Genomic DNA, 22,318 nt, shown 5'->3' on the forward strand with positions numbered 1-22,318 from the left:
CGAAACATAGAAATCCCCAAATCATAGAAAAACAAACACCCCACCCCAACTCACGCCCTGACCATACTAAATAACGACAAAACAAAGAATATAAAGGTCAGAACGTGACAAACTTCCGTACTATTTTTTGTACAGATGAACGTGGTACCTTCAGGCGTTTGGAAATTACGCCCAAGGATGAAACCAGAGGTCTACAATTTATTTTCTGAGGTCTTGGCTGATATCTTTTGATTTTCCCATGATGTCAAGCAAAGAGGCACTGAGTTGGACATTCGGCCTTGAAATACATCCACAGGTACACCTCCAAGTGACTCAAATCATTTAAATTAGCCTATCAGAAGCTTCTAAAGCCATTACATAATTTTCTGGAATTTTCCAAGCTGTTTAAAGGCACAGTCACCTTAGTGTATGTAAACCTCTGGCCCACTGGAATTGTGATACAGTGAATAATAAGTCAAATAATCTGTCTGTAAACAATTGTAGACCAGTAGAAGTAGAAGCACAAAAGCACAAATAACATCAAAGATCCACCACCATAGTTTGCTGTAGGTATGAGGTACTTTGCTGCATTTGTTTTTCAACGCCAAACCCACCACTAATGTGCATAGCCAAAAAGCTCTATTTTCATGTCATCTGACCATATCTTTGGTTCCAATCCAAGTGCCAATGCCGTTTATCAAACTCTAGGCGGTGCTATGGTCAGATGACATGAAAATAGAGCATTTGTCCCTTGTGTTTGAATATTTTTTAGATAAATATCTTGCCTTAAAAACTCGGATGTATTAGATTTGTCATTCATGTTAGCATGTGTTGGGATGGTTTATTTGGACTTCTGTCCAGTTACTGTATAGACATTTAGCATTTCGCCACAGTTAGAGCGGCGCAGCTAAGGCACTGCATTTCAGTTCAAGAGGCGTCAGTATCGAGTCCAGGCTGTATCACATCTGGCCGTGATTGGGAGTACCAATACAATTCGCCCAGCGTCGAAGGGGTTTGGCCGGAGTAGGCAGTCATTGTAAAGAAGAATTTGTTCTTAACTGACTTGCCTCGTTACATAAAAACTATGCTGGCTAGCTCGGTTAGCTCGGTCGTTTGTGGGGTTATGCTAAGGCGAGCATGGACTGTATGAAAAGTTAAATATGTTTTTATTTCATGATATCCAGATCCTGTGCCGTAAATGCAGTTTGCAAGATAATTTCACCAAGACAATGTGTGTGTTTTCCCAAGTATGTCACTCAGTAATAATGACTTATATGTCACTATAGTGACATAATACATGTCACTTTTTTTAAAACTAGGCAAGTCAGTTAAGAACAAATTCTTATTTACAATGCCAGCCTAGCAACAGTGGGTTAACTGCCTTGTTCAGGGGCAGAATGACAGATTTGTATCTTGTCATCTCGATGATTCGATCTAGCAACCTTTCGGTTACTGGCCCAACATTCTAACCACTAGGCCACCTGCCGCTCCACTATAGTGACACATGGAGAGAAACTGGCCTCTGCTGCTGCTCAGGTACTGATCAACACTAATGAAGTCCAGAAAAATCTTTAGAAAATAAACTGTTAGATCTATCGGTTATACCTTGGTACCACCCCGCTACATGAATTAAGAAGAAATAGTACACTGTCTCTAGCTACCTACATTAGTGTGACTAAAAAAGGTCAGTGAAATGAACATTACAAGATTTTACAGTACATCAAATCAAATTTATTTATATAGCCCTTCGTACATCAGCTGATATCTCAAAGTGCTGTACAGAAACCCAGCCTAAAACCCCAAACAGCAAGCAATGCAGGTGTAGAAGCACAGTGGCTAGGAAAAACTCCCTAGAAAGGCCAAAACCTAGGAAGAAACCTAGAGAGGAACCAGGCTATGTGGGGTGGCCAGTCCTCTTCTGGCTGTGCCGGGTGGAGATTATAACAGAACATGGCCAAGATGTTCAAATGTTCATAAATGACCAGCAGAACAGTTGAAACTGGAGCAGCAGCACAGTCAGGTGGAACGGGGACAGCAAGGAGTCATCATGTCAGGTAGTCCTGGGGCACGGTCCTAGGGCTCAGGTCCTCTGAGAGAGAGAAAGAAAGAGAGAATTAGAGAGAGCATATGTGGGGTGGCCCGTCCTCTTCTGGCTGTGCCGGGTGGAGATTATAACAGAACATGGCCAAGATGTTCAAATGTTCATAAATGACCAGCATGGTCGAATAATAGTAAGGCAGAACAGTTGAAACTGGAGCAGCAGCATGGCCAGGTGGACTGGGGACAGCAAGGAGTCATCATGTCAGGTAGTCCTGGGGCATGGTCCTAGGGCTCAGGTCAGTTGAAACTGGAGCAGCAGCATGGCCAGGTGAACTGGGGACAGCAAGGAGTCATCATGTCAGGTTGTCCTGGGGCATGGTCCTAGGGCTCAGGTCCTCCGAGAGAGAGAGAGAAAGAAAGAAGGAGAGAACGCACACTTAGATTCACACAGGACACCGAATAGGACAGGAGAAGTACTCCAGATATAACAAACTGACCCTAGCCCCCCGACACAAACTACTGCAGCATAAATACTGGAGGCTGAGACAGGAGGGGACAGGAGACACTGTGGCCCCATCCGAGGACACCCCCGGACAGGGCCAAACAGGAAGGATATAACCCCACCCACTTTGCCAAAGCACAGCCCCCACACCACTAGAGGGATATCTTCAACCACCAACTTACCATCCTGAGACAAGGCTGAGTATAGCCCACAAAGATCTCCGCCACGGCACAGCCCAAGTGGGGGGCAGAGAAGAGAGGGAGGGAGAGGCAGAGAATCCCAGTGGAAAGAGGGGAACCGGCCAGTGAGAGACAGCAAGGGCGGTTCGTTGCTCCAGAGCCTTTCCGTTCACCTTCCCACTCCTGGGCCAGACTACACTCAATCATATGACCCACTGAAGAGATGAGTCTTCAGTAAAGACTTAAAGGTTGAGACCGAGTTTGCTTCTCTGACATGGGTAGGCAGACCGTTCCATAAAAATGGAGCTCTATAGGAGAAAGCCCTGCCTCCAGCTGTTTGCTTAGAAATTCTAGGGACAATTAGGAGGCCTGCGTCTTGTGACCGTAGCGTACGTGTAGGTATGTACGGCAGGACCAAATCAGAGAGATAGGTAGGAGCAAGCCCATGTAATGCTTTGTAGGTTAGCAGTAAAACCTTAAAATCAGCCCTTGCTTTGACAGGAAGCCAGTGTAGAGAGGCTAGCACTGGAGTAATATGATCACATTTTTTGGTTCTAGTCAGGATTCTAGCAGCCGTATTTAGCACTAACTGAAGTTTATTTAATGCTTTATCCGGGTAGCCGGAAAGTAGAGCATTGCAGTAGTCTAACCTAGAAGTGACAAAAGCATGGATTAATTTTTCTGCATCATTTTTGGACAGAAAGTTTCTGATTTTTGCAATATTACGTAGATGGAAAAAGCTGTCCTCGAAATGGTCTTGATATGTTCTTCAAAAGAGAGATCAGGGTCCAGAGTAACGCCGAGGTCCTTCACAGTTTTATTTGAGACGACTGTACAACCATTAAGATTAATTGTCAGATTCAACAGAAGATCTCTTTGTTTCTTGACCTAGAACAAGCATCTCTGTTTTGTCCGAGTTTAATAGTAGAAAGTTTGCAGCCATCCACTTCCTTATGTCTGAAACACATGCTTCTAGCGAGGGCAATTTTGGGGCTTCACCATGTTTCATTGAAATGTACAGCTGTGTGTCATCCGCATAGCAGTGAAAGTTAACATTATGTTTTCGAATAACATCCCCAAGAGGTAAAATGTATAGTGAAAACAATAGTGGTCCTAAAACGGAACCTTGAGGAACACCGAAATTTACAGTTGATTTGTCAGAGGACAAACCATTCACAGAGACAAACTGATATCTTTCTGACAGATAAGATCTGAACCAGGCCAGAACATGTCAGTGTAGACCAATTTGGGTTTCCAATCTCTCCAAAAGAATGTGGTGATCGATGGTATCAAAAGCAGCACATAATCCACTCTCGTATCCGCATAATACTCTGTCACTCTTGGAGCCTGTGTATTTAAAACATACTTTTGTATATATAGTGCAGAGGTCGACCGATTAATCGGAATGGCCGATTAATTAGGGCCGTTTTCAAGTTTTCATAACAATCGGTAACCGTCATTTTTGGACACCGATTATGGCCGATTACATTGCACTTCACGAGGAAACTGCGTGGCAGGCTGATTATCTGTTATTCGAGTGTAGCAAGGAGCCAAGGCGAGGTGCTAACTAGCATTGCGCTGTTTATGACTTCAAGCCTATCAACTCCCGAGATTAGGCTGGCAATACTAACATACCTATTAGAACATTCAATAGGGGCGGCAGGGTAGCCTAGTAGTTAGAGCGTTGGACTAGTAACCGGAAGGTTGTGAGTTCAAACCCCCGAGCTGACAAGGTACAAATCTGTCGTTCTGCCCCTGAACAGGCAGTTAACCCACTGTTCCTAGGCTGTCATTGAAAATAAGAATTTGTTCTTAACTGACTTGCCTGGTTAAATAAAGGTTAATAAAATAATAATAATAATAATAGTCAAAGGTATATGAAATACAAATGGTATAGAGAGAAATAGTCCTATAACTACAACTTCTTACCTGGGACTATTGAAGACTCATTTTAAAAGGAACCACCAGCTTTCATATGTTCTGAGCAAGGAACTTAAACGTTAGATTTTTTACATGGCACATATTGCACTTCTACTTTCTTCTCCAACACTTTGTTTTTGCGTTAATTAAACCAAATTGAACATGTTTCATTATTTATTTGAGACTAAGTTGATTTTATTTTTGTATTATATTAAGTTAAAGTAAGTGTTTATTCAGTATTGTCTCTCTCTGTCATTATTACAAATATATATATATAAAATCATCCGATTAATTGGTATCAGCTTTTTTCGGTCCTCCAATAATCGGTATCAGTATCGGCGACACCCCTTCAAATGAGTGGACCATTGCTGAAAGGTGTATAAAATAGAGCACACAGACATGCAGTTACCATAAACAAACATTGGCAGTAGAATGGCCTTACTGAAGAGCTCAGTGACTTTCAACATGGCACCGTTATAGGATGCCACCTTTCCAACAAGTGAATTCATCAAATTTCTGCCTTGTTAGTGGTGCACCAGTCATCTGTAAGTGCTGTTATTGTGAAGTGGAAACGTCTAGGAGCAACAACTGCTCAGCCGCAAAGTGGTAGGCCACACAAGCTCACAAAACAGGACCGCTGAGTGCTGCAGAGTGTAGCAAGTAAAAATCGTCTGTCCTTGGTTCCCACACTCATTACCCAGTTCTCGGGAGCTACATGAAATGGGTTTCCATTGCCGAGCAGCCGTACACAAGCCTCTGCTGTACATACCATGCGCAATGCCAAGCATTGGCTGGAGTGGAGTAAAGCTCACCGCCTTTGGACTCTGGAGCAGTGGAAACGTGTTCTCTGGAGTGATGAATTATGCTTCACCTTCTGGCAGTCCAACGAATCTGGGTTTGGCGGATGCCAGGAGAACCTGCCCGAATGCATAGTGCCAATTGTAAGGTTTTTCATGGTTCGGGCCAGGCCCCTTCTTTCCAGTGAAGGGAAATCTTAACGCTACAGCATGACATTCTTGGTGATTCTGTGCTTCCAAATTTGTGGCAACAGTTTGGGGATAGCCGTTTCCAGTTTCAGCATGACAAATGTCCCCGTGCACAAAGCGAGTTCCATACAGAAATGATTTGTCGTGATCAGTGTGGAAGAACGTGACTGGCCTGCACAGGGCCCTGACCTCAACCTCATCGAATACCTTTGGGATGAATTGGAACGCCGACTGCGAGCCAGGCCTAATCGCCCAACATCAGAGCACGACCTCACTAACGCTCTTGTGGCTGAATGGAAGCAAGTCCCTGCAGCAATGTTCCAACATGTAGTGGAAAGCTTTCCCAGAAGAGTGGAGGCTGTTATAGGAGCAAAGGGGGGACCAACTCCATAATAATGCAAATTATTTTGGAATGAGATGTTCAGCTAGCAGGCATCCACATACTTTTGGTCATATATTGTAATTGGCAGTGCTTAATTTCATGCTACTCAGTCAAACAGTCACAACACTTTATTCCCCAGCAAAAATGACATTCTCTCTCTCTCTCTCTCTCTCTCACTTTGGAGTTAACTGTAGTAACATCTGTGGTGGTGCTGGTACACCTGCCAAACCAACTGGTGTAATTAATGACAACACTGTATACAGCCAGCCACTTGGATCGTAATCAAGACAAATTAGCTTTGTAGGCGGGTGTAACAATGGTCAAACGGACTGAGACAGGACACGGGAGGACTGTAACTCTTGATTGCTTTATTTCTGGAGACACACTGGGAAGACGCATGCGCACACGCACAAACACACAGGAAGTCCTTTAGATAACTGCAGTGATGACACAGGATCTCCAGTAATGGTAAAATAAACTTTAATGAGGTACAATAATACACATAATATTGTTCTCAATTAGATAAAATATGCTACAATTTAATATAGCTACATGTTACAATGTGATTGTGTAGTTTTTACAATAGTGTTCAATTCAAAATGAAAACACAAAACTTACATGTGATCCTATACTTTTACAATAGTGCAGCATCTAATTAATTCACAATGTTCCACAATAACAAGAGACATTTTCTATTTCAGTGATAATGCCCGAGAAGCCGGGGTTTGTTGGATATATTGGCACGGGTGTTGTTAGGCCCGAGACTTTTCATAAAGTCGATAATAACAATAACCAGCATTCTAAAAGTGAACCCGGAATGCATACAATTCTACAAAAACAAAATAACTCTGTCAGCACGCCATTCTAGGTTTACAGTAAGCAAACTAACAGCTGGCTAGCTAATAGCTTGCTGACAGAATACATTCATGATGAAAATATACATAAAAATACCTGTGAAGACACACAGATTGTGTAGGTGAAATTCTCTTGGTAATTGCAGATTATGACAGGATCTGTAAATCACAAAATAAAAACATATTTCACTTTTCATAGAGTCTGTGCTAGCGTTAGCATAGCTAGCATAACAGTAAAGTCATAGTTACTGGACAGTAGTCAAAATAACCCATCACAACACATGAGTTTCACAACAAATAGTTATTTATCTAAAAATGATCCAAATACAACAGACAGGCTGGTACACAATACATATCTCCAACAATGGTAAATGAAACTAAGCTGGAAATCGCAAAGACCAGGATGTAACCACAGAACTGCCACAGCACATTACACCAGTAGAGGCCACTAGTCTCATAAAACATGAATAACATGAAAAACAAATAATTTTGGTGAAAGTCACTCAACTCAACAAGGACGTTTCTAACCCTGATACACGGGTGCTGGGTGGATCTGCTCGTGATTACGTGTCAAATGTTTCAACACAGATTCATGCTCACACACACACACACACACAGAGAGAGGGAAACTGTGATTGTGATTAATGTTCCAATGCTGCAGCTACTTCCAGGTGCAGTTCTGACTGACAGATAGGAAGGAAACGCTGGACAGCTCTTCTGCATCATTAACTACTGAACATCACTCATTCTCTCTTTCTCTGTCTCTCTTTTTCTTGCTTTCCATTTGTCTATATCATTTTGTATATCTCACGCACTCTGTCATTCTTTCATTCTCTCTTTCATAATACTATGTTGTTGGAAATAAGTGGAACTAAGAGTCTGGCTATTTGCCCCACCCTAGGGGCGGCAGGTAGCCTAGTGGTTAGAGTGTTGGTCCAGTAACCGGAAAGTTGCTGGATTGAATCCCCAAGCTGACGAGGTAAAACTCTGTTGTTCTGCCCCTGAACAAGGCAGTTAACCCACTGTTCCCCGGTAGGCCGGCATTGTAAATAAAATTGTGTTTTTGCCTAGTTAAATAAAGGTTCAAAAAAATTCAACTCTGCCTTTCCTCTTCTACTTATCTCACCTCTGATCAATGTGGGGACATGGTGTACATTACTGCTCCGTTAATCCACAAGGGCAGTTCAATATCTGAATATTTAGTCCAGACCTCCCAACAATCCTCTAAACCCCACCTTGAATAATTATGCAATTATCTAAAATTACTGGAAGCATGAATAACTTCCAAGACAATTAAGCCAGAAGGCCTGTCGGAACACACTCTGTCCTGCCATGGCACCAAGCCTCACTAAACTGAGGCTCTACTGTTTGTTGTAAAGCACCTGGTGGAAAACAACATTGTTCCTAAGCTTTTAGTGAAGATTAAGGTAGATAAAGACCCTTAACTTTTATTAGTTGAGCTGATCATGTCATTTCCTGGTAGTGAATGGTCCTGCAACGTTCCATTCACGTCAGAGGAGAAGTATTAGTGGGTTTTGTTAAAGGGCGGGCCAGGGAGGGAGGGAGCAGAGAAGCCAACCTGATCTGTCAAACAGAGCCTCAAGTGTGCTGTGCATGTAAGGATGCACTATGAGTTATATACCTTCTGTGCCTAAGACTTATCCTGAGGACTTTTTGACCCACATACACATGGGCTGTGATCCTGAACTGAGCGTTCAAAAGTAATGTACAGTACACATATCCACATGTTCAAGAAGTATCTCATTGGAACAGATAGCTAGACATTGAACTGTACAGTACGTTTCCATTCATTTAGAAACAGGCCATTTGACACAGTGTGTAGAAAGCTTCCATATAGTTTATTGTGTGTAACATTTCAACCAGAAGGTCTTGTTAGTATTTGTTGAGCATCTACAGCGGGACTCTCAAAATAAAGTGTTAGAAAAACTCTTAACTGTCTCTTATAGTGCAACATTTGCTTAATTGTGCTGAGCGATTAACCAACGTTATTTTTAGGAGGGTTATTAACCTCAACTCATTGACCGATGTAGGTTAAATTACTTGAATTCCATTTAGTTCTTTTTTTTTTTCGGAGCCCAAAGTGTAATTTCTCTAGAGAGAAATCAAATCATTCACGAGAGAGTGAGACGCTGGGCTGAAGAGAGTTATATTTTTCATTAAGCAAATATTCAGCCTAGTTGAGCACAGAACCGTGTTAATTAACTATGATGACCATAATCCATTGTGCATGTTTTTTCAGTCTCGGACAGAGATGTAAACGCCTGCTACAGTTAGGTTAGATACACACAGATCGCATGGACCACATGAGACGAAAGTACACAACACAACTAAGAGGGAGAGAGGGATACAGTAGAGACAGTTCGTGAAAGTATGCTCGATCTACTTTGAAGATCTAGTAAAATGATTTCGTCAGACAGCACTGTGGCATGCTTAGGCAGACGAGTCTAGCTAAATAGTATGACTACAGACAGTATAGTATGGGGAGCAGGGAGAGCATTGTCTGGCTGTTTGACTGCTACTTCCTGACAGAGATGAGATGATGACTTTTAAGGAATGAAAAAGAGTAAAGTCATGAACATAAAAATGAAGTAATATACACAACTGAAATATTGTATTATTTCATAGTGATTTCCTATTTTTCTATTGATGTCTACCCAATGTATACCTGACAGAGACAATGGAATATTTTCCATGTTTTGGCAATTGAATGTTCACTATTTTTGGCTTTGGAATTTCAATTAAAAGCAAAAAAATTGTGTTAATGTCATTCTTTAAATGTAAATTTCTTTTTTTTTTCAAATAAAAAAAAACTGTTTTTTTTTATAAATCCAAAAGCACCCAGAACTATTGCTTAATTTTACAAATTCTGTCAGAGAAACAAGCCATGCCCACCTGGAAAACTGGCAGCCGTTGGAAGCCGGCGCCCTGTGGGCAGACTCCTGTGTTTACTCAAATGTCTAGCAGATAACGCTGTCAGGCCTGTCTGTAAACAAAAGCGGTGATGGCGGCCTCCAAAAACACTTGCCAGCATTTTAGAGGGGGAAAAAATGCAGTATTTTTCAGTTTCCAAATTGGATCTGGGCCTGAGGGGCGAGGGAAGGAAGTGTGGACAGGAAAGTGGCACAGAGGGGGCAGGGGGCAGAGGGAGGAGACAGAGGTAAGGGGGTAAGGGTTTAAGGGGGTGTGATGGCTGAACTTTGACCGGCTGGGATTTAAGGGCCGAACCTTTAGCCCTGGTTGTCAATATGCAGATTATTGCAGCGTAGATCTGACAGGCAGCCATCTGGCTATGGCCCCCTATGACACTCTGCCTGAACCCTGGGTCGTAAAAGTCTGTCAGAGGCTCTTATAAGAATATCATAATGTGGAGTTCATTTTTCCAAGTTAATGTACAAAACAGAGGAGTTTATCCAGTTGCCAAAGAAAACAATACTAAGCCCACATTTACCAATAGAAATAAAGCATGTCCATTGATATTTTCATTTATATCAGCAAATTCATACATTCTCATACTGTGGTTGCTAGAGACGCAATCGTTCGATTCATTCAATATTCATGGGGGCAACACAGTCGTTTGTTCTTTTCGCTGGCAACGTTCCTATCCCTTACTTGCTAGCTAACCAGCTAGCTATGGCTAATACAGTCACTACCTCCGCAGCCAGAATAATAGCAACGTAGCTGTTTTCTATTGACATTAATTTAGATGCATCCAGAACACTGAGCTGATAATGCCCAATTTTGCCTGGCATAGCTAGAAAAATGGGTCTTCTCATCAGGACCCTCGTCAACACAATCTGTTAATTACCAGGAGATTGTATTGCATATCAAACACTAGGCTAGAAGTTAGCTAAATAGTTTTTTGCTATTAAACCTGACAATATGACAACCAAATAAAAAAATACCCTTGCTGAAAACAGCTGGTCAAATTAAAAACATGTGGGAGGATTTGACAGCATAGTGCCACTTGCGTCATGACTGCAACAGTAGGGACCAGAGAAATTAATGTTCATCACGTTAGCTAGGTCATCATCAGATGCTCCCCAAAAATGTCTCTGCAAAAAATAAATCAATGCTAGCTAGCTTTTCCTCATTGGACCTGCATTTACAATGTTGGATCTAATTTCAGTTTGTGTAGTTGTTGGTTTAGCTTGTAGCAAGTACGGTCTGCATGTGTAGGTGTATATTGTGAAGGAGCATGACTGTCCCTGTATCAATTCCAACTGTCCCGATATATTTGTCCAAATGTCCTGTTATCTGGTTTTAATGTCCATTCTAGAATGCCCTTCTAGCCAATCAGAAATTAGTATTCAACAATGCTGTGGTATAATTAAGTAATAAGGCCCGAGGTGGTGTGGTATATGGCCAATATACCACGGCTAAGGGCTTTTCTTATGCACGACGCAACGCCCAAGAGAACCAGGGGCTACCCGAGTTCCCCCGAGAGTCTCCGAAGTCTGCCAAGTCATTTTTTCCCGAGCAGATGCAACTAAGGAAGAGCTACAGTCTTCAACATGCAGTCACTACGAGTATTTGGCCTTACCAACACCCCAGGCTCTGGTGAATGAGGTTCTCCGCAACATGTTGAACCGGTTTGTCTTCCTCTACCTCGTCGACATCCTCATTTTCTCCTGCTCCACCCAAGAACACGTGCTTCACGTCCGACACCTCCCGGAGAACCAGCTTTTTGTGAAAGCAGAGATGTGCGAATTCCATCACTCCACCATCCCCTTCTTGAGTTATCGCATCATCGCTGCAGGGAGTTTACAGATGGATCCCGGGAAGGTGAGAGTGGTGGTGGATTGGCCCCAGCCTACATCCAGAGTGCAACTGCAACATTTCCTGGGATTCTCCAACTTTTGTCACTTTACATCCCTGCACCTTCTTCTCCCATCGACCCCTCAATGACACAGAGAAGAACGACGATGTGGGGAATCGTGTGCTTCTCGCGGTGAAGATGGCGTTGGAGGAGTGGAGGCACTCGCTGCTGGAGTGGGCGTAAAAACCATTCATTGTGTGGACAGACCACAAGAACCTGGAATATCTCCACACCGCCAAGCGTCTCAATTACAGGCAAGCTAGGTGGGTCCTGCTTTTCACCCGGTTCAACTTCTCCCTCTCATACCGACTAGGATCCAAGAATGTCAAGCCGGATGCACTGTCAAGCTGCTATAGCCCCGTGGCTACACCGCTGGAACACGAGACCACCCGTTCACCTTGTGCCTGGCGACGGCACTCAGCCAACGGACCCCGGTATCGTCTTGGGCAGAGGATCTGCCCCTCCGGGTGGCATCCCGCAAACTTCCCCCTGGTTTATCAGCCCTTTCCCTATCTCCAAGATACTTAGCCCCTCTACTGTTCTTCTTCTGTTGCCTTGTACCCTCCATATTCATTCCACTTTTCATGAGTCTACGATTAAACCTTCATGACTCATCCCTGTCTCCTGGTCAACTGGCATGCATGGTGAGGCGCTTCTTGAAGGTCAACCAAGGCTAGGACGCCAGGTGGCACCCCTAGAGGGGGGGGGGTACTGTCACACTCTGATCTGTTTTTACCTTGTCTTTGTGCTTGTCTCAACCCCCCTCCAGATGTCTCCCATCTTTCTCATCTTTCCCAGTGTATTTATACCGGCCTTCTCTATTTGTCTGTTGCCAGTTCATTTTGTTTGTGAAGCCTACCAGCGTTTTACCCCTTGCACCATTCTTTTTCTAGTTTTCCCGGTTTTGACCATTTCTGCCTGCCCTGACCCTGCGCCTGCCTGCCGTTCTGTGCCTTGTCACATCACCCTGGATTATTCCTCTCTACCTGCCCTGACCTCGAGACTGCCTGCCGTTCTGTACCTTATGGACTCTGTTCTCGATTATTGACTTCTGCCCTTGACCTGTCGTTTTGCATGCACCCTGTTCAAGCAATAAATCTTTGTTACCTTGACACTGTCTGCATCCGGGTCTTCTCCTGAAACGTGATACAAGGTGCCTTATTGCCCTAATTAGGGTTACCAACATAATTAGGGCAGTAAAATTACGTTTTGTCATATCCATGGGATACGGTATGATATACCACGGCTTTCAGCTAATCAGCATTCAGAGCTCAAACCACCCAGTTAATAAGATAAGATAATTAGGTGGGTGCTTACATTTGTCAAAACATGAAACATAACACCATTTAAATATAGTTAGAATGTAGTTGTTTACATCAAACAGAAAAACAACAAAAGAGTTCTATCAAGACATTTAGATTGAAGATACTGCACTTTGCTTTTGCATTACCCATGTAGTTGTTAACCCATATAGTTGTTTAAGTGTCGAGGGGGCAGTTAAACCTTTTGTCTTGCCTATTCACCCCCTGAATGTCTCAATTGCCTCAAATCTTAAAAATCCTTCTTTAACATGTCTCCTCTCTTCCATCTACACTGATTGAAGTGGATTTAACAGGTGACATCAATAAGGGATCATATCTTTCTCCTGGATTCACCTGGTCAGTCTATGTCATGGAAAGAGCAGGTGTCTCAATTTTCTTGTACACACAGTGTAGATTCAGCCTCTTACAAATTGAAGGAAAACTGTGACCCGTTTCAATTAACTAGGCATATGTCGCGGGGTCACTACTTCACAGGAGAGACATTTGAACGTAAACTTTTTTTTAAATCAAAATGCGTTTTTTAGCAGAAATGCCTTCTCGAACATGTGAATGTTCATGTGCCTTAATAACAAATTTCAATGCCATCTGTAAATACGAATAAAATTGTTAAATTACGAGCCTAGTTGGTTTACCCACATAAAAAGATTGGTCTGCCATATAACACACAGAAGTGTCTAGGTAATCCTGTCTAATGTGGCTTTTTTTAATGTATCGTGTATTAAAACTGCATAAGTGTTGCTCTCCACTTTCTGGAGGACCGGGTTTTGAAATCAATGAAATTTGAGTATGATAGCTAAGGAGCTGGAGAAAACACCTGTCTCCAGATTACATATTCAAACTAAGGGTAACCATGGCATCCAAAAGGAGAAACGTCCATCCATGAATGATATGAATGGGTAAGATAGTCTAGCTTGCTACATTTTCAGATATTACACGTTTCTAATTCTGACAGAAAGAGCCATTTGCTCACCTAGCTATAGCCTAGTGTTAGCTACTGTAGCTAACATTGAACCTGGTTGGTTAGCTACCTCCAGATTCATGCATGGTAGTAACGTCATGAGTTGGGATTATGGTTCATTGTTTACCTAACGGTAACTAACACACATTGCCCTGTTTCGAAGAGTTGACCTTATTTTAGCGCCCAAAAAACATAATACTTCCAGGTCAACTGTAATATGAATACCATTGTAAAGCACAATTTCTCCCGATTGAAGAAGGCAATGCGCTCCATCGGGTCTTGTCACACCCTGACCTTAGAGAGCTTGACTATCATTGTCTCTGATTGGGAACCATACTTAGGTAGCTTTTTCCCCTCCTATGTTTTGTGGGTAGTTATTTTCTGTTTAGTGTTTTTGGCACCTGACAGGACTGTTTGGGTTTCGTTTATTCTCTTTGTTATTTTGTTATAGCGTTCAGTTTAAATAAAAACGCATGAACACTTACCACGCCGCGCTTTGGTCCGATTATTTCCTCATCTGACAACAACACCTGTTACAGGTCTTTTAAAAAACATGACAGGTGGGGAAGCGCAAGCTACTGCGTGATAGTGAAAGGGGGAGATACAGTGGGGCAAAAAAAGTATTTAGTCAGCCACCAATTGTGCAATTTCTCCCACTTAAAAAGATAAGAGAGGACTGTAATTTTCATCATAGGTACACTTCAACTATGACAGACAAAATGACTTGGTATTCCCCTTACCCCTTACTTAGCCTGTCCCTTTCTTGTTTGTAATATGCGAGAGAAGCGCTACACCTGGTGGAAAGAGGCTGTATGACACAGAATGAGTTGGATAATGCACGTCACAACTTAACGTACAGCGTCAGACAACCAGTTCCTATAGCCTTTAGCCGTACCCTTATCCTACTCCTCCTCTGTTCCTCTGGTGATGTAGAGGTTAACCCAGGCCCTGTAGCCCCCAATTCCATTCCTATTCCCCAGGCGTCATCAATTGTTGACTTCTGTAACCGTAAAAGCCTTGGTTTCATGCATGTTAACATCAGAAGCTTCCTCCCTAAATTTGTTTTATTCACTGCTTTAGCACACTCCGCCAACCCTGATGTCCTATCCGTGTCTGAATCCTGGCTTAAGAAGCCCACCAAAAATTCAGAAATTTCCATCCCCAACTACAACTTTTTCCGCCAAGATAGAACTGCCAAAGGGGGTGGAGTTGCAATCTACTGCAGAGATAGTCTGCAGAGTTCTGTCATGCTATTCCAGAAATAAGCGTGTTATTATAGACCCCACTCAGCCCACAGCTGTGCCCTGGACACCATATGTGAATTAATTGCCCCCCATTTATCTTCAGAGTTCGTACTGTTATGTGACCTAAACTAGAATATGCTTAACACCCCGGCCGTCCTCCAATCTAATCTAGATGCCCTCAATCTCACACACATTATCAAGGAACCTACTAGGTACAACCTATCATCCTTACCAACCTGCCCTCTAAATACACCTCTGCTGTCTTCAACCAGGATCTCAGCGATTACTGCCTCATTGCCTGCGTCCGTAATGGGTCCGCGGTCAAATGACCACCCCTCATCACTGTCTAACGCTCCCTAAAATACTTCTGCCTTTCTAATCGACCTGGTATCCTGGAAGGATATTGACCTCATTCCGTCAGTAGAGGATGCCTGGTTATTCTTTAAAAGTGCTTTTCTCACTGTCTTATATAAGCATGCCCCGTTCAAAAAAAAATGAACTAAGAACAGATAGCCCTTGGTTCACTCCAGACTTGTCTGCCCTTGACCAGCACAAAAACATCCTGTGCCAGACTGCATTAGCATTGAATAGCCTCCGCGATATGCAACTTTTTAGGGAAGTTAGCAACCAATATACACAGGCAGTTAGGATAGCAAAGCCTAGCTTTTTCAAAAAGAAATGTGGATCTTGTAGCACAAACTCCAAAAGTTCTGGGACACTGTAAAGTCCATGGAGAATAAGAGCACCTCCTTCCAGCTGTCCACTGCACTGAGGCTAGGAAACACTGTCACCATGATAAATCTACGATAATTGAGAATTTCAATAAGCATTTTTCTACCACTGGCCATGCTTTCCACCTGGCTACCCCTACCACGGCCAACAGCTCTGCACCCCCCACAGCAACTTGCCCAAGCCTCCCCCACTTCTCCTTCACCCAAATCCAGATAGCTGATGTTCTGAAAGAGCTGTAAAATCTGGACATCTACAAATCAGCTGGGCTACACAATCTGGATCCTCTCTTTCTAAAATGATCCACCGCAATTGTTGCAACCCCTATTACTAGCCTGTTCAACCACTCTTTCATGTCGTCAGGGATCATCGGTCATCTCCCTCTTCAAAAGAGGAAACACTCATGACCCAGACTGTTACAGACTTATATCTATCCTACCCTGCCGTTCTAAAGTTTTCGAAAGCCAAGTTAAGTTCTTGGTAACAGGGGGCAGTATTTTCACGTCCTTCTGTAGCTCAGTTGGTAGAGCATGGCGCTTGTAACGCCAGGGTAGTGGGTTCGATCCCCGGGACCACCCATACGTAGAATGTATGCACACATGACTGTAAGTCGCTTTGGATAAAAGCGTCTGATAAATGGCATATATTATATATATAAATGCATGCCCAAATTCAACTGCCTGCTACTCATCCCAAGAAGATAAGATATGCATATGGTTAGATTTCTAAAACTGTTTGAATCATGTCTGTGAGTATAACAGAACTTGTTTAGCAGGTGAAACCCCGAGGACAAACCATTCAGATTTTGTTGTTGTTGAGGTCCCACTCTTTTCAATGGGTTTTCATTGGGAATCCAGATTTCTAATCGCTTCCACTGGATGTCAACAGTCTTTAGAAATTGGTTGAGGTTATTCCTTTGTGTAATGAAGAAGTACGGCCATCTTGAACGAGGGTCACTTGAAGTGTACTGTTAGATAGAGGCGCGAGACAAGAAAACATGCTTCAGTTTGTTTTCTTCCTGTATTGAACACAGACCATCCCATCTTCAATTTTATTAATTATTTAAGTTTAAAAAAAATAGGTAAAGTTGTATTACAAAAGTAGTTTAAAATGTTTTGGCAAGAGCTATTTTGTGGTCACGTTGAGCAAGTTGGAACCAGGGTTTTATCTGGCTCAAACGCACTAAATAAAATGGACATTTTGGATATATATCCACGGAATTAATCGAACAAATGACCATTTGTGATGTTTATGGGACATATTGGAGTGCCAACAAAAGAAGCTCGTCAAAGGTAAGGCATGAATTATATTTTTATTTCTGCATTTTGTGTCGTGCCTGCAGGGTTGAAATATTGTTTCTCTCTTTGTTTACTATGGTGCTATCCTCAGATAATAGCATTGTTTGCTTTTGCCGAAAAGCCTTTTTGAAATCTGACATGTTGGCTGGATTCACAACAAGTGTAGCTTTAATTTGATATCTTGCATGTGTGATTTAATGAAAGTTTGATTTTTATAGTAATTTATTTGAATTGGCGCTCTGCATTTTCCCTGGCTTTTGGCCAGGTGGGACGCGTCCCACATATCCCAGAGAGGTTTACCTCTCTGAGCACGTAACCCAGTAGCGGGTTCCACAACATACAGTGATTGTTACATAAATAGTCATATTAAACATTCATGAACATACAAGTGTCTCACATGTATCGAAAGCCTAGAATCTTGCTAATCCAACTTCGTTGTCAGATTTAAAATAGGATTTACTGCGAAAGAATACGATGCGATTATCTGAGTATAGAGCCCCATAAAAAAAATATTTCAACCAGCACAGGTGTAACATAATCACAAACTGCATTAAAATAAATAGTTTACCTTTGACGATCTTCGTCTGTTTGCAATCCCAATGCTAATTGTTACACAATGAATGATCTTTTGTTTGATAAAATCCGTTTTTATAGCCTAACACAAAACATTTTGTGAACCGCTTGTGTCGTGAATTCCGTCTCATTCCATTTTCGATGACACATTCGAGGTAAATACACACACAGAATGTGACTTTTCCAGTCATGTAACACAACCAAACCTGATGGGTCACTTCGCGGGACGTATTGACTGAAAGAAACCGATTTGAAGACAACAAGTAATGACATCATTGTGCACCAATGATTTGCCCGCTGTTTCGTTGATTGACTGTATTTTAACCCAATGACCACTGATCGTCTTGAAATCTAGCTGGGTAGATAGCCAATGAGCTGACGTAAACGGCAATAGGTCATGTTTATGTGTTGCAAGACCAACCCATTTAGTAAGCTCAGTAGATCAGTAGTAATAAAGACAGTAGATCTAGCTGGTCTGTCATAATATATTCAACCTTATGTTCCCTGTACTATATATATATATATATATATATATATATATATATATATATATATATATATATATATTATACCTGTTGATACAGGGCTCATATGTGAAACTATTCTAACTGAACATTTTCTTTCACAGTGACACTGACTCCGATTGGCAGCCTCCAGTGCCAAGGTGTCCATCCCCCACTGAAACTGGTTCATCCAGCTCCTGCCACAAGTGGTGTTCATCGACCCAAATGTATTTCTGCAGGCATGGATGTGCCTCAGGGCCAAAAGGGCACAGCATGGAGGCATCGCTGTGTTCTTTGCTAAATTAGGTCCCCCATCACCTGCGCCACATGCTTGGTGACCCTCTGCTTTACAGCAGAAAGAGACTGCTATGGCACCTGGCATCAGCAGCACAATATTGTGTAGACCTTTGGCAAAGTGGGTGGGGTTATATTCTGCCTGTTTGGCCCTGTCCGGGGGTCTCATCGGATGGGGCCACAGTGTCTCCTGACCCCTCCTGTCTCAGCCTCCAGTATTTATGCTGCAGTAGTTTGTGTCGGGGGGCTAGGGTCAGTTTGTTATATCTGGAGTACTTCTCCTGTCCTATTCGGTGTCCTGTGTGAACCTGCGGCTATGGAACCCTAAACTGTTCATATTTACTCAAGGTGCTGTCCTGTTGCATCCTCTACAACTACTGTGATTATTATTATTTGACCCATCTATGAACGTTTGAAAATCTCGGCCATGTTCTGTTATAATCTCCACCCGGCACAGCCAGAAGAGGACTGGCCACCCCTCATAGCCTAGTTCCTCTAGGTTTCTTCCTAGGTTTTGGCCTTTCTAGGGAGTTTTTCCTAGCCACCGCGCATCTACACCGGCATTGCTTGCTGTTCGGGGTTTTAGGCTGAGTTTCTGTACAGCACTTTGAGATATTAGCTGATGTACGAAGGGCTATATAAATACATTTGATTTGATAGAGGACTGAGGGTGTTCCAAATATTGAAAGTGTTTAAATAGTTACCCATGTTATTTTGTAAATGTATATATTTCTTTCGTCATATTTTTTTTTCTCCATATTTTTTTCTCAATTTTTTGGGTGTGTGTGTTAGAATAACATTTTGGCATTTTGTATATAGTTATTTGTTTCAAAATGTATAACTTCACCAATTTGGCCACTTGGGTACATTTGGGCTACTTGTGTGGGACACATGGGTGACTTCATGATAAATGTCATGTAAGCACACTCATTTTGGAAGTTATCATTCTGAAACTTCGCACAAGTACTGTTGCCCTCTTATATTTATCACTGAAATTGTCCCCATCATCCGATCTGAATGTTTGTTTTATCTTGTTCATTTTAACGATGATGATACAACAATAAAAAATAAAAAACGTATGTTTTTTTCCATTGTATTATCTAAACCAGATCTATTGTGTTATATTCTCCTACATTCAATTCACATTTACACAAACTTCAGAGTGTTTTCTTACAAATGGTACCAAAAAGATGCATATCCTTGCTTCTGGGCCAGAGCTGCAGGCAGTTAGATTTGGGTATGTCTTCAGGCGGAAATGGAAAAAAGTAGGGGGGTAGCTCAAACAGATCACCGACCATTTAGAATCCCACTGTACCTTCTCAGCAATGCAATCTGGTTTCCGCACTGGTCGTGGGTGCACCTCAAGGTACTAAACGATATCATAACCACCATCCATAAAAGACAGTACTGTGCTATACAGTCTTCATTGACCTGGCCAAGGCTTTCGACTCTGTCGATCACCTCATTCTTATCGGCAGACTCAACAGCCTTGGTTTTTTAAATTACTGCCTCGCCTGGTTCACCAACTACTTCTCTGATAGAGGTCAGTGTGTCAAATCGGAGGGCCTGTTGTCCGGACCTCTGGCAGTCTCTATGGGGGTGCCACAGGGTTCAATTCTCGGGCCGACTCTTTTCTCTGTATATATCAATGATGTCGCTCTTGCTGTGGGTGATTCTCTGATTCACCTCAACACAGATGACACCATTCTGTATACTTCTGGCCCTTCTTTGGACAATGTGTTAACAAACCTCCAGACAAGCTTCTATGCCATACACACTCCTTCGGTGGCCTCCAACAGCTCTTAAATGCAAGTAAAACTAAACCGATCGCTGCCCGCACCCACCCGCGTGTTGTGGGTTGCCTTGAATTTGTTTTGGACTTGGGGACTGTGAATACATCCCTGGTGACATGTCTTGTGGGGTATGTATGGGTGTCGAAGCTGAATGTTATTTGATTATGCAGGCAATCTGCCATTTTCATCACAGTAATATTTATCATGAAACCTAGAACAGAAGCAGTTAATCTCTCATCAACCCTCAACCAGAAAACACTGGCACGCATGTTGTTGATGTTAGTTCTGTATGTGCAGTTAATGGAAAGGAGTGCTGCTCTGTTTTGAGCCAACTGCAATTTTGCTAGGTCTTTCTTTGATCAAGATGGGACAAGACCAGGTTCTTAACAACTAGTACAGTTGATTTGTGTCCCAAAAAAATGCAGAACATATTTTTAGAACAGACAACTTTACAATGATAATTGACCATCCACTGTTATATGGACGATCAATTAGCATCCTCAACTTGCCCAAAGGTCACACCATGTATGCACAAATCCAGTTCAGGTTTAGGTCTGTATGGAATGTATGGAACCAAATATAATGAATGTAGTTTTAGATGTATTCAAGACAGTTTATTATTAATCACCCATTCTGATGCTGACTGTAACACCTTATTTATCATTTCAGTGACTTACTGGCTTTGGTTGATGGTATGTAGAGTGTGGAATCATCCAAATACAGAGTCCTTCTAGCTTTGTGTGAGACCAGTTGAAAATCATTTGTAAAAATAAAGATTAACGTCCCAAGGTGACACTGATGTTAGAGAAGTTTCCATTGAATAACTCTCTCTTGTTCTATTGGATAAACATCTCTCCAACAATAGCTACTTCCAGACACATAATGAGAGAGCACCCCACTCTGACCAGTTTACTCGCCCAAGCAGAGCTGGTTAGGCTGTTGCGCCTTCTGCACAACACTGTCTGTGTGAGTGGATCATTTAAGTGTGTCTGTGATGTGTATACCGAGGAACTTAAAACTTTCCACCTTCTCCACTGCTGACCCTTCGATGTGGATAAGAGGGTGCTCCCTCTGCTGTTTCCTGAAGTCCACGATCATCTCCTTTGTTTTGTTGACAATGAGTGAGAGGTTGTTTTCCTGACACCACACTCCGAGTGCCCTCACCTCCTCCTTGTAGGCTGTCTCGTCGTTATTGGTAATCAAGCCCACTACTATTGTGTCGTCTGCAAACTTGATGATTGAGTTGGAGGCGTACATGGCCACACAGTTGTGGGTGAACAGGGAATACAGGAGGCATGCACCTTTGTGGGGCCCCGGTGTTGAGGGTCAGCGATGTAGAGATGTTGTTTCCTACTTTCACCACCTGGGGGCGGCCCGTCAGAAAGTCCAGGGCAGGGTTGAGACCCAGGTCCCCCAGCTTGATGATGAGCTTGGAGGGTACTACGGTGTTGAATGCTGAGCTGATATGCACTGTCAACTGTGGAACCTTATATAGACAGGTGTGTGCCTTTCCAAATCATGTCCAATCAATTGAATTTACCGCAGGTGGACTCCAATCCAGTTGTGGAAACATCTCAAGGACGATCAATGGAAACAGGATGCACCCAAGCTAACACATCAGAACTGAGGAGGATTGCCCCATGAGGAACACCTGATGTTGTGCTGACTTCTCTAACCTGGATGTTCTCCTGCCCAAACTGTCCCGTTGTGTGTTGCACCGCATCTGAGCCCCCCATACCCCTAATTAGAATTCCCCTTGATCATAGATCTAGGATTGTACCCAATCACACACCCCACACAATACAGTATTTAGATTTGTTTTGCAATGATGCTCTTATTTGGTTTCATGTGTTAACTGTTACTTCTATTGCCAATTCTAAATTAGCAGCAGGGATGCTGTAATATGTTTTTACAGTAAGGAAAAT

The 22,318-nt window shown here is 42.6% G+C and overlaps 1 long non-coding RNA gene across 2 annotated transcripts; it reads right to left on the reverse strand.

Annotated features, from left to right (window-relative positions):
• Positions 1 to 1,000: 1,000 nt before the first annotated feature.
• LOC127913643 (uncharacterized) lies at positions 1,001 to 17,960 on the reverse strand. 2 transcript variants are annotated; one of them, XR_008086304.1, is made up of 4 exons: positions 17,799 to 17,960; positions 16,728 to 16,899; positions 6,940 to 7,001; positions 1,001 to 2,414 (listed from the first exon to the last, which is right to left on the reverse strand). It is a non-coding gene; the product is annotated as an uncharacterized LOC127913643 (long non-coding RNA). The 2 variants fall into 2 exon arrangements; XR_008086303.1 differs by lacking the exon at positions 1,001 to 2,414 and having other exon boundaries at positions 6,010 to 7,001.
• Positions 17,961 to 22,318: the final 4,358 nt, after the last annotated feature.

Source organism: Oncorhynchus keta, chromosome 29 (assembly GCF_023373465.1).
Source record: "Oncorhynchus keta strain PuntledgeMale-10-30-2019 chromosome 29, Oket_V2, whole genome shotgun sequence".
Lineage (NCBI taxonomy): Eukaryota > Metazoa > Chordata > Actinopteri > Salmoniformes > Salmonidae > Oncorhynchus > Oncorhynchus keta.